Source organism: Pecten maximus, chromosome 11 (genome assembly GCF_902652985.1).
Source record: "Pecten maximus chromosome 11, xPecMax1.1, whole genome shotgun sequence".
Classification (NCBI taxonomy): domain Eukaryota; kingdom Metazoa; phylum Mollusca; class Bivalvia; order Pectinida; family Pectinidae; genus Pecten; species Pecten maximus.
The window spans coordinates 41,194,392-41,207,308 of NC_047025.1; the positions used below are offsets into that span (position 1 = coordinate 41,194,392).

Here is a 12,917-nt window from a genome sequence, read left to right on the forward strand (position 1 = left end):
ACCAAACTAGTTGAATGGAAAATTCTTACAGAAAAAAAGTGAACATAGGCTTTTGTATAATGAATTTAAGCCAATAATATGTGGAAGTATTTTACATTGTAGGAGGAGATCAGTCATGTACAACTGTAGAGTGTGAAAATGGAGGGACATGTATTACAAGGGAAGGACAGGACCATTGTATCTGTACCCTAGATTACACAGGGAGGGACTGTACCAGGTACAGACAGAGAGGTAAGGTACACTGTACCCTACACAGGGAGGGACTGTACCAGGTACAGACAGAGAGGTAAGGTACACTGTACCCTACACAGGGAGGGACTGTACCAGGTACAGACAGAGAGGTAAGGTACACTGTACCCTACACAGGGAGGGACTGTACCAGGTATAGACAGAGAGGTAAGGTACACTGTACCCTACACAGGGAGGGACTGTACCAGGTACAGACAGAGAGGTAAGGTACACTGTACCCTACACAGGGAGGGACTGTGTTCAGGTACAGACAGAGAGGTAAGGTTCACTGTACCCTACACAAGGGAGGGACTGTACCAGGTACAGACAGAGAGGTAAGGTACACTGTACCCTACACAGGGAGGGACTGTACCAGGTACAGACAGAGAGGTAAGGTACACTGTACCCTACACAGGGAGGGACTGTACCAGGTACAGAGAGGTAAGGTACACTGTACCCTACACAGGGAGGGACTGTACCAGGTACAGAGAGGTAAGGTACACTGTACCCTACACAGGGAGGGACTGTACCAGGTACAGATAGTGAGGTAAGGTATACTGTACCCTACACAGGGAGGGACTGTACCAGGTACAGAAGAGAGGTAAGGTACACTGTACCCTACACGGGGAGGGAACTGTACCAGGTACAGACAGTGAGGTAAGGTACACTGTACCCTACACAGGGAGGGACTGTACCAGGTACAGACAGAGAGGTAAGGTACACTGTACCCTACACAGGGAGGGACTGTACCAGGTACAGACAGAGAGGTAAGGTACACTGTACCCTACACAGGGAGGGACTGTACCAGGTACAGACAGAGAGGTAAGGTACACTGTACCCTACACAGGGAGGGACTGTACCAGGTACAGAGAGGTAAGGTACACTGTACCCTACACGGGGAGGGACTGTACCAGGTACAGACAGAGAGGTAAGGTACACTGTACCCTACACAGGGAGGGACTGTACCAGGTACAGACAGAGAGGTAAGGTACACTGTACCCTACACAGGGAGGGACTGTACCAGGTACAGACAGAGAGGTAAGGTACACTGTACCCTACACAGGGAGGGACTGTACCAGGTACAGACAGAGAGGTAAGGTACACTGTACCCTACACAGGGAGGGACTGTACCAGGTACAGACATAGGTAAGGTACACTGTACCCTACACAGGGAGGGACTGTACCAGGTACAGACAGAGAGGTAAGGTACACTGTACCCTACACAGGGAGGGACTGTACCAGGTACAGACAGAGAGGTAAGGTACACTGTACCCTACACAGGGAGGGACTGTACCAGGTACAGACAGAGAGGTAAGGTACACTGTACCCTACACAGGGAGGGACTGTACCAGGTACAGACAGAGAGGTAAGGTACACTATACCCTACACAGGGAGGGACTGTACCAGGTATAGACAGAGAGGTAAGGTACACTGTACCCTACACAGGGAGGGACTGTGTTAGGTACAGACAGAGAGGTAAGGTTCACTGTACCCTACACAAGGGAGGGACTGTACCAGGTACAGACAGAGAGGTAAGGTACACTGTACCCTACACAGGGAGGGACTGTACCAGGTACAGACAGAGAGGTAAGGTACACTGTACCCTACACAGGGAGGGACTGTACCAGGTACAGAGAGGTAAGGTACACTGTACCCTACACAGGGAGGGACTGTACCAGGTACAGAGAGGTAAGGTACACTGTACCCTACACAGGGAGGGACTGTACCAGGTACAGATAGTGAGGTAAGGTACTACTGTACCCTACACAGGGAGGGACTGTACCAGGTACAGAGAGGTAAGGTACACTGTACCCTACACGGGGAGGGAACTGTACCAGGTACAGACTAGTGAGGTAAGGTATACTGTACCCTACACAGGGAGGGACTGTACCAGGTACAGACAGAGAGGTAAGGTACACTGTACCCTACACAGGGAGGGACTGTACCAGGTACAGAGAGGTAAGGTACACTGTACCCTACACAGGGAGGGACTGTACCAGGTACAGATAGTGAGGTAAGGTATACTGTACCCTACACAGGGAGGGACTGTACCAGGTACAGAGAGGTAAGGTACACTGTACCCTACACGGGGAGGGACTGTACCAGGTACAGATAGTGAGGTAAGGTATACTGTACCCTACACAGGGAGGGACTGTACCAGGTACAGACAGAGAGGTAAGGTACACTGTACCCTACACAGGGAGGGACTGTACCAGGTACAGACAGAGAGGTAAGGTACACTGTACCCTACACGGGGAGGGACTGTACCAGGTACAGACAGAGAGGTAAGGTACACTGTACCCTACACAGGGAGGGACTGTACCAGGTACAGAGAGGTAAGGTACACTGTACCCTACACAGGGAGGGACTGTACCAGGTACAGACAGAGAGGTAAGGTACACTGTACCCTACACAGGGAGGGACTGTACCAGGTACAGACAGAGAGGTAAGGTACACTGTACCCTACACAGGGAGGGACTGTACCAGGTACAGACAGAGAGGTAAGGTACACTATACCCTACACAGGGAGGGACTGTACCAGGTATAGACAGAGAGGTAAGGTACACTGTACCCTACACAGGGAGGGACTGTACCAGGTACAGACAGAGAGGTAAGGTACACTGTACCCTACACAGGGAGGGACTGTGTTAGGTACAGACAGAGAGGTAAGGTTCACTGTACCCTACACAAGGAGGGACTGTACCAGGTACAGACAGAGAGGTAAGGTACACTGTACCCTACACAGGGAGGGACTGTACCAGGTACAGACAGAGAGGTAAGGTACACTGTACCCTACACAGGGAGGGACTGTACCAGGTACAGAGAGGTAAGGTACACTGTACCCTACACAGGGAGGGACTGTACCAGGTACAGAGAGGTAAGGTACACTGTACCCTACACAGGGAGGGACTGTACCAGGTACAGATAGTGAGGTAAGGTATACTGTACCCTACACAGGGAGGGACTGTACCAGGTACAGAGAGGTAAGGTACACTGTACCCTACACGGGGAGGAACTGTACCAGGTACAGATAGTGAGGTAAGGTATACTGTACCCTACACAGGGAGGGACTGTACCAGGTACAGACAGAGAGGTAAGGTACACTGTACCCTACACAGGGAGGGACTGTACCAGGTACAGAGAGGTAAGGTACACTGTACCCTACACAGGGAGGGACTGTACCAGGTACAGATAGTGAGGTAAGGTATACTGTACCCTACACAGGGAGGGACTGTACCAGGTACAGAGAGGTAAGGTACACTGTACCCTACACGGGGAGGGACTGTACCAGGTACAGATAGAGAGGTAAGGTATACTGTACCCTACACAGGGAGGGACTGTACCAGGTACAGACAGAGAGGTAAGGTACACTGTACCCTACACAGGGAGGGACTGTACCAGGTACAGACAGAGAGGTAAGGTACACTGTACCCTACACAGGGAGGGACTGTACCAGGTACAGACAGAGAGGTAAGGTACACTGTACCCTACACAGGGAGGGACTGTACCAGGTACAGAGAGGTAAGGTACACTGTACCCTACACAGGGAGGGACTGTACCAGGTACAGACAGAGAGGTAAGGTACACTGTACCCTACACAGGGAGGGACTGTACCAGGTACAGACAGAGAGGTAAGGTACACTGTACCCTACACAGGGAGGGACTGTACCAGGTACAGACAGAGAGGTAAGGTACACTGTACCCTACACAGGGAGGGACTGTACCAGGTACAGACAGAGAGGTAAGGTACACTGTACCCTAGATTACACAGGGAGGGACTGTACCAGGTACAGACAGAGAGGTAAGGTACACTGTACCCTAGATTACACAGGGAGGGACTGTACCAGGAACAGACAGAGAGGTAAGGTACACTGTACCCTACACAGGGAGGGACTGTACTAGGTACAGCCAGAGAGGTAAGGTACACTGTACCCTACACAGGGAGGGACTGCACCAGGTACAGACAGAGAGGTAAGGTACACTGTACCCTACACAGGGAGGGACTGTACCAGGTACAGACAGAGAGGTAAGGTACACTGTACCCTACACAGGGAGGGACTGTACCAGGTACAGACAGAGAGGTAAGGTACACTGTATCCTACACAGGGAGGGACTGTGCCAGGTACAGACAGAGAGGTAAGGTACACTGTACCCTACACAGGGAGGGACTGTACCAGGTACAGACAGAGAGGTAAGGTACACTGTATCCTACACAGGGAGGGACTGTGCCAGGTACAGACAGAGAGGTAAGGTACACTGTACCCTACACAGGGAGGGACTGTACCAGGTACAGACAGAGAGGTAAGGTACACTGTACCCTACACGGGGAGGGACTGTACCAGGTACAGACAGAGAGGTCTGTAGATCATTTTATTGTGTTCTCTTGTTTGTTACTGATGTTGAGCTGATTGTATTAGTATAGAGTGTATATTCTATTTCAGTAACTAAGAAATACACTGCCACCATTTTGGTAAAGAAGCCGTATCACACGTTCTACAAACATGGCTGGCTCTTCAAACACAACTTTACCAAAGAGGTGAGTGTTTAAAGAAAAATACCTGGTCAGTATGATGTGGACATTTATTTAGGAAGGTGATGGCCCATGTTAACAGCAAGCCTTGACCATTACCCGGTCAGTATGATGTGGACATTCTCTATTATTTAGGAAGGTGATGACCCATGTTAACAGCAAGCCTTGAAGTCCCTGCCTTTGTGTTACAGATTAGTATGCTGTACTCAGGGATGGTAAACACCGAGGATCGTGTCAGGACCAACAATATCTACATAAGGTGAGATTCTCAGTATTTCTATTCCTTATGATGTTTGATTGTCAGGTGTTGTCCCTTCAGTTTTTGACCGATTTCCATCTTTTGCTGAATTTTAGGATGAAGAAAATAGATTATTTTCCTAAAGCAAGAACTGAAAATCAGTTTTAGCATCTTATGCAAGTTTCCATTTCTGTAATTTGTGGTACATAAATACAAATCATCACTTCATTAATTTGTACAGACCTGGTCGCCGGCCACACCAGATGATGGTGACCTATACACTAGTATACACCAAGTTCCTGGACAGTGAGGGTCCGGCCTTGACCATGTCCAACCTTCGACAGGTCCTAGAGGACAGCCTACTCAGTGGCTTCCTAGGGAGTCTACCTGTGTCCCACAGGAAGTTCACCTTCAAGGCCTTGTCTGACGGTATGTTCCTAAGGGGGCTTGGTGGTGAAAAAACATTTTTACTGAAATGATCAGTTCAATTTCATAAGACGGTAATTAAAAAAAACTACTATTGAAAAATCAGACTGCTATTTAAAATTTCATTCCCTGTTTTACTTTAGCTAGAAACTATGAAATCATTCAGTGGTTAACCTACAGTCAAGATGTCATCAAAGCATGTCTGAATCACTGATATGATTATTAAAATGCTATCTTAAAATTTGTTAATTAAACTATTCTACTAATTACAGTAAAAACAAACCTTTAAATAATGATGGATTTCTGACAGTGTTATCAAATGTATTGCAGAAGGGAATTTGAGGAAGAGAGGATCTGACCCTGGCAAGGACACAGTGACCTACTTGGTAGCTGGCATCATCTTCCTGCTTCTCAGTCTAATTATCCTGGCTGTATTCGTAGTAGTTCGTCTGAGGAAGGTGGCTTACAGTCGGACATCCAAGTAAGTACTTTTGGTGGTTAGTCTATGGAAGGTGGCTTACAGTCGGACATCTAAGTAAGCACTTTTGGTGGTTAGTCTGTGGAAGGTGGCTTACAGCCGGACATCTAAGTAAGTACTTTTGGTGGTTAGTCTATGGAAGGTGGCTTACAGCCGGACATCTAAGTACATTTTTGTGTAAGTCCTTTTGGTGGTTAGTCTGTGGACTGAGGAAGGTGGCTTACAGTTGGACATCTAAGTCAGCACTTGTGGTGGTTAGTCTGAGGAAGGTGGCTTAATTACAGCCGGACATCTAAGTAAGTCCTTTTGGTGGTTAGTCTGTGAACTGAGGAAGGTGGCTTACAGTCGGACATCTAAGTAAGCACTTTTGGAGGTTAGTCTGTGGAAGGTGGCTTACAGTCGGACATCTAAGTAAGTACCTTTGGTGGTTAGTCTGTGGAAGGTGGCTTACAGCCGGACATCTAAGTAAGTACTTGGGGTGGTAAGTCTGAGGAAGGTGACTTACAGTCGGACTTCTAAGTAAGTACTTTTGGTGGTTAGTCTGTGGAAGGTGGCTTACAGCCGGACTTCCAAGTAAGTACTTGGGGTGGTAAGTCTGAGGAAGGTGACTTACAGTCGGACTTCTAAGTAAGTACTTGTAGTGGTTCGTCTGAGGAAGGTGGCTTACAGCCGGACTCCAAAGTAAGTATTTGGTCACTGAATTTCTAATGAAGTAGCTTTGAATTAATTATTAGATATCTTTGGTGAGGACATAGCACAGTGGTAACACACTCACAAATTCACCAAGGCGACGAGGATTCAGTTCCTCAATTGGACGTGGAAAAGATATCTGTGTCACTTGTCCCAACAAGTAGGATTACTACTTGTCGAGTACTCCACTTTCCTTCCTATATAAATTTCCTTGATTGTTTCCATCGAGGCCAACAGCAATTAGTAAAGTTAAAAAAGTTATTTTCTGAAGATATCCAGGTATGTGTTGGAAATAATTAAAACTTGAGAAAAATGGCAAACAGTTATATTTATAAACATTAAAGGCATATTTCTCTTACAAATTGAGGACGAATCATGATGCTGGAAACTTCTGTTGTAGGTTGATGTCGAGGGTAAGATTGAATAACAGGAACAATATGTCTCTACAGTTACTGTCTAACCCTGTGTTTGATGATCTCGCTGATCGCCATCCTTCAGGTAAACACAAGGTTTATTTTATATATAGATGTTTTCTATTATAATGGTTTCCCAATAACATAATAATAATGTTAAATCAAGAACCCCATAAAATAAAATGTTTGTGGTTGCTTTGTTTAATAGTTTCAAGCTATCAAGTTTCATGGTAAAATGTAATGTAAACCATTATTGGTCTAGAATTTCAATTCAATTTTTTGTAGATATAATATCTATAGTCAAGGTTTTCATTGTGTAAAATAATAAGATAAACATCATATTTATCTTATTATTTTACACAATGAAAACCTTGACTATTTCTTAAGTCCACAATGTTTAATAATACACAATACTGAGTCAATAATTCTGTTCATTAGAACCATCAATTGGAAAAGTTCATAGTCATTGATGCTGAAGTTGGTCTGTAGCAATATATGTTCTTAATGGATCATAGAAGTTTATTATCTCTATTGATCAGGACTTCGTAGAATTTAATATTAAAAGGAAATCTGAGAAAAGTATAAAGTGAAAAAGATGATCCATTGGTGGGTGCCAACATATTGCTACAGACCTTCTGGGATCTCTAGTGTTCGTCTGTTGGACTTGTAGATAACATGTATGCTGAGCTGACTGATTCTGTTTTACTGTAGATAACATGTATGCTGAGCTGAGTGATTCTGTTTGACTTGTAGATAACATGTACGCTGAGCTGAGTGATTCTGTTCGACTTGTAGATAACATGTACACTGAGCTGAGTGATTCTGTTTTACTGTAGATAACATGTAGGCTGAGCTGAGTGGTTCTGTTTGACTTGTAGATAACATGTATGCTGAGCTGAGTGATTCTGCCATTGATCCCTACTGTGTAAGCACTAAATCTGAGATACAGCGAGGCTCCTCTACCTACTCCTCCAAACGCAGTAACAAGGAGTGTAACCTGGAGCGGGAGGCTGCTCGTAAGACCTCAGAGCTTTCGGACTCCACCAGTGACTGTGCCAAGAAAATGGGTCCTCACTACGACTCTGTGTTCTCCGACGGGGACAGCTACATCAGTCCATTACACAACAAAAACCAGTTTGAGTATGCAAATGTGAAGGAGAAAAACGAAAACAAAACATTACTTTCCTTGTCGGGAAAACAAGAAAAAAAGAGTGATCTCGTAAATTCCGATTCAGAACAGGACATGGACAGTGTTGGGTTTGTGCCAAGTTATAGTGAAAGTATTGAGAGCAAGGAGGATACAGAGACAAAGATAAACAGCTTACAGACAAGTACTGTTGGTACAGGATCAATACCTTCATACGCAAACACAGATACAGATAAGGTAAGTTGGTGTCAGAGCATGGTGTATATGGCCTCCTGAGAGAATCAAATAACACTGTTACCGCTATTAACATGAAATTTAATGAAAATCTTAACTGAATCTATAAACAATTATTACAACATCAAACTAATTTTGTTCCTAGGTTTGTTTGTTTTTCTCTGTAAGTGAGGATTATTTAAGATTTATGTAAATAAATACACAATATTTTGAGTGTAGCGTATGAGATTCATGGGTAATATTCCACAGGTAACTGAGAATGTCTACAAGTGTCCCAGTTCTACTTCTGCCGACTTGTCTGTGGAGAGGACAGACGCTTCACCCACTACAACATGTGTACAGAAAGTCTGTGTGAGTACAACGCCGGACATTAAACCAGCTGATGTCGATATTGATACAACCTTCAGCTATATGTCCCGAGACTGCAGCCATACCTACCAAAACTCCAAGGAAGCAGATGTGGACTCTCCACCCCCTCAAGTCACCTATGACATTCCATGTTCACAATGCCCAGAAACATGTGGGCCAGATAAGGATAAAACACCCAAGTCAAAGAAACTTTCAAAATCAAATAAAGAGGAAGAGAAAAAACCGGTCAAGAAAAAGAATAACACGTCCATCATGAGGACAGAGTCAGCCAGCCAGACGGATTATGTAGATATGTCAAATGGCCTTGTGCTGGACAAAGTCATTCGTTGGCGGCGCAAGAGGTCAGGGGAGACAACTGCTAAAAAAACACCAGATGATGAAGATTACAATTACATTGAGCCCAATGTGCCAGACCTGAAATCAAAACAGTCCAGCTCCAAGGTACTGTCTGTTTAAGCATATTATAGATATTTTGTAAGCCGACCTGCTCAAAGTGAGTTTATCCTGTGGTGCAGATTCTCTTGTCTGTCTGTCCGTCCATTGTCTATCCACTCTCAACTTTTACTAAGTTTAAACAAAATTCCTCCTCAAAAACCAATCAAGGTAGGATGTGAAAGTCACAGGGGTCAGGTTTGTTAAAACACTCAAATGACTTGTTCTTATTAACCAGAGGTCCTAGAATCAATATATTTGGCTGACAATTTCCTGTTATCATGCAACACAGGCTTTGCAAATAGAAATGACCTTAACAAATATTCAAGGTCACAGAATTCAAATTTGTTAAAACCCACTCAGATACAGTAAATGACTTCTTCTGATTAACCATGAGGCCTAGAATCAAGATGTCAACAATTTGACTTCTTCATAACCACTGACTGGAATTAAACGAAATTTTACAGGAAGCATCTTTAGGTTGACAATCAATATTGTACAAATGGTGAGGTTGCAATTGGCTCCTCCTGAGAGGCCTTGGAGGCAAACCAAAAGGGGTCATTTTGGCTATATTGATATTAACTTCTTCTTCTTTGAAACTAAGGGGCCGCGGTGGCTTCAGATGTTCCAACACTTTATCACTAGCCCTCCACCTCTGTGTTGCGAGTTCGAAAGCCATGTGGGACAGTTGCCTGGTACTGACTGTAGGCCGCTGGTTTTTCTCCGGGTACTCCGGCTTTTCTCCATCTCCAAAACCTGGCACGTCCTTAAATGACCCTGGCTGTTAATAGGACGTTAAACAGAATAAACCAAACCAAAACCTTTGAAACTAAGCAATGGATATAGCCTGTATTTGTCTGGTAGCATCATTATTGTGTATGGGATTCAAAATTGTACAAATGGTGGCTGACCCTGAGGGCCTGAGGGGCAGGGCAAAAAGGGGTCAATTTGGCTAAATTGATATAAATGACTTCTTCTCTGAAACTAAGCAATGGATATCACACAAATTTGCCTGGTAGCACCCCTTTGGGGTAGGGATTCAAAATTGCACAAATGGTGGTGATGACCTCTCAGGGGTCTTAGGGGAGGGGCCAAAAGGGGTTGATTTGGCTATATTGATATAAACGACTTCTTCTCTGAAACTAAGCAATAGATATTACTCATATTCGACTGGTAGCATCTGTATGGGCTGGGGATTCAAAATTGTTCAAATGGTGGGCAGGACCAAAAGGTGTCAATTTCATTTCATGGATTAATGCACTTTTTGGCATAAAAACCTTACATTTTAAGAATTACAACAAAGCCAATGTACATGTACCCATATAAAATGCTTTTGATATATTGACATAGCAAGACACTTATGAGTCATTCTTGTTTCATATTTCATAAAACCAGATTAGCGATATCTTGTTCAAAACCCTAAAATGTCTTCTTCTGATTAGCTAAAAGAGTTGTGATATTTGACCGGTATTTCCCTGGGACGATGCTCAATTCTAGGATTGGATACTTGATACTTACATCCTTAATAAAGTTAATTATGTGTGTTAGTGATGGTAGATTGAAGTAGATGACATGACGTATGGATGTAGACAGATATGGGTAACATTTAGATATTTTCTCATTATGTTTTCATGCTTATACAGCATAGATTGTTTTCTTCATTTACACATTGGTACAAATGGTGTTTATAGTAATTCCACAAAATTTAGTAGTTAATATAAATAAATGATAAATATAGTATCAGATTGATGAGTTGTATAAACTGTAAAGCTACTTTTGTGATATTACAGATCATCAGGAAAGACTCAGCGAGCCAGACAGATTACCTTGATATGACAGGTGGCAAGTTATTGTCTCAGTTCAGTCGTAGGACATCCAAGATTTCAGAATCTGACCGGGAATCTTTCCGAAGGAAATCCATGCATGACTACCTGGAAGTCCTTCCTGGGGACTGTAAGGAGGATGGCCTCACATCCACCCTTCCTCGGCCAGTGAAGAAATCAGTACTGTTAGAGTCCATGGCAACATCTACACTGCCTCGGCCAATCAAAAAACCTGTCTTATCCGGATCGGCTTCTGTTTCCTCTATTTCAAGAATAGGGAGGAAGGATATGTCTAAAAGACAGTTGCCTCCCCTGCCCAGGAATGCTGAGGTGTAGATAGCATTATAGAGGTCTAACCTCCCAAGGCACATTGAGGTGTACATAATGTAGATAGCATTGTAGAGGTCTAACCTCCCAAGGCACATTGAGGTGTAGATAGCATTGTAGAGGTCTAACCTCCCAAGGCACATTGAGGAGTAGATAGCATTATAGAGGTCCAACCTCCCAAGGCACATTGAGGTGTAGATAGTTGTCTCCCCTTTCAATTAAGGGTAAAAAGGTGTTGTCTGAATCAGGGTAAGATGTACAGTTGTCTCCCCTTCTAATTGAAGGGTAAGGCTTCCCCTTCCAGAGCAGTTGTAAGTCGTACAGACTTTCCCTACCATAAACACCCAGTGAAATAATTAATGTATACATGAATTACGCGGAAAAAAAACACAACTGAATAAGGGTTTTTTAGCAAAAAAATTCTCAATTTGAAAGACAATGTTGCCCTGTTTGGTTACATATATGACTTTTGTATGAGGTTCCAATACTATTAACGGACATATGATGTCCTATCTGTGGTTCCTATGTACCTATAATAGTAGGTAATCATACCAAAGAGAGCTACATAATAAACACTGGCATGTAGTGATATAAATACATATATAAATGTCGGGCAAAGATTCTAACAGTGTGGACAATGAAACATGTACAAAAGCCATGTTCTATGATGGAACGCTATGTCATGTCATCATTATGACATAGCGTTCTATCATAGAACATGGCTTTTGTACATGTCATGCAAGCCACCACCTTTGGCCCATGCCAGCGAAGGGTTCATGGTTGTTATTACAACTACTACCAAGAATACAAGTTTTACTGTATCTTATTGTATTTTCTAGTACTGTTTATATATTATGTGATTGTATTTGTATTATCTGTTTTGATAAAGGGGCGGATTGCCTCAAAAATTTGACATTGTTCATCTCCACACTGTTAGAATTACTTCTTTGCCCCATACACATTTCAAGTACCCTGTTGATATCCCCATCAGCCTTCGTCCCGGTGGATCATTTGACCAGTATAAACTTTACTCTGTTGATATCCCCCATCAGCCTTCATCCCCGACGATCATTTGACCAGTATAAACTTTACTCTGTCGATATCCCCATCAGCCTTCGTCCCCGACGATCATTTGACCAGTATAAACTTTACTCTGTCGATATCCCCATCAGCCTTCGTCCCGGTGGATCATTTGACCAGTATAAACTTTACCCTGTTGATATCCCCATCAGCCTTCGTCCCCGACGATCATTTGACCAGTATAAACTTTACTCTGTTGATATCCCCCATCAGCCTTCATCCCGGTGGATCATTTGACCAGTATAAACTTTACCCTGTTGATATCCCCCATCAGCCTTCGTCCCCGACGATCATTTGACCAGTATAAACTTTACTCTGTTGATATCCCCATCAGCCTTCGTCCCCGACGATCATTTGACCAGTATAAACTTTACTCTGTTGATATCCCCATCAGCCTTCATCCCCGACGATCATTTGACCAGTATAAACTTTACCCTGTTGATATCCCCATCAGCCTTCGTCCCGTACATCATTTGACCAGTATAAACTTTACCCTGTGAT

At 43.8% G+C, this 12,917-nt stretch overlaps 1 protein-coding gene across 1 annotated transcript in view; it reads left to right on the forward strand.

The window, feature by feature from the left end:
* The window catches only part of LOC117338613 (sushi, von Willebrand factor type A, EGF and pentraxin domain-containing protein 1-like), a 41,026-nt gene extending 36,256 nt beyond the window's left edge, over positions 1 to 4,770 (forward strand). Inside the window, 2 exon segments of the mRNA XM_033899971.1 lie at positions 103 to 231; positions 4,671 to 4,770. The gene's annotated coding sequence lies outside the window, so the exon portion shown is untranslated.
* Positions 4,771 to 12,917: the final 8,147 nt, after the last annotated feature.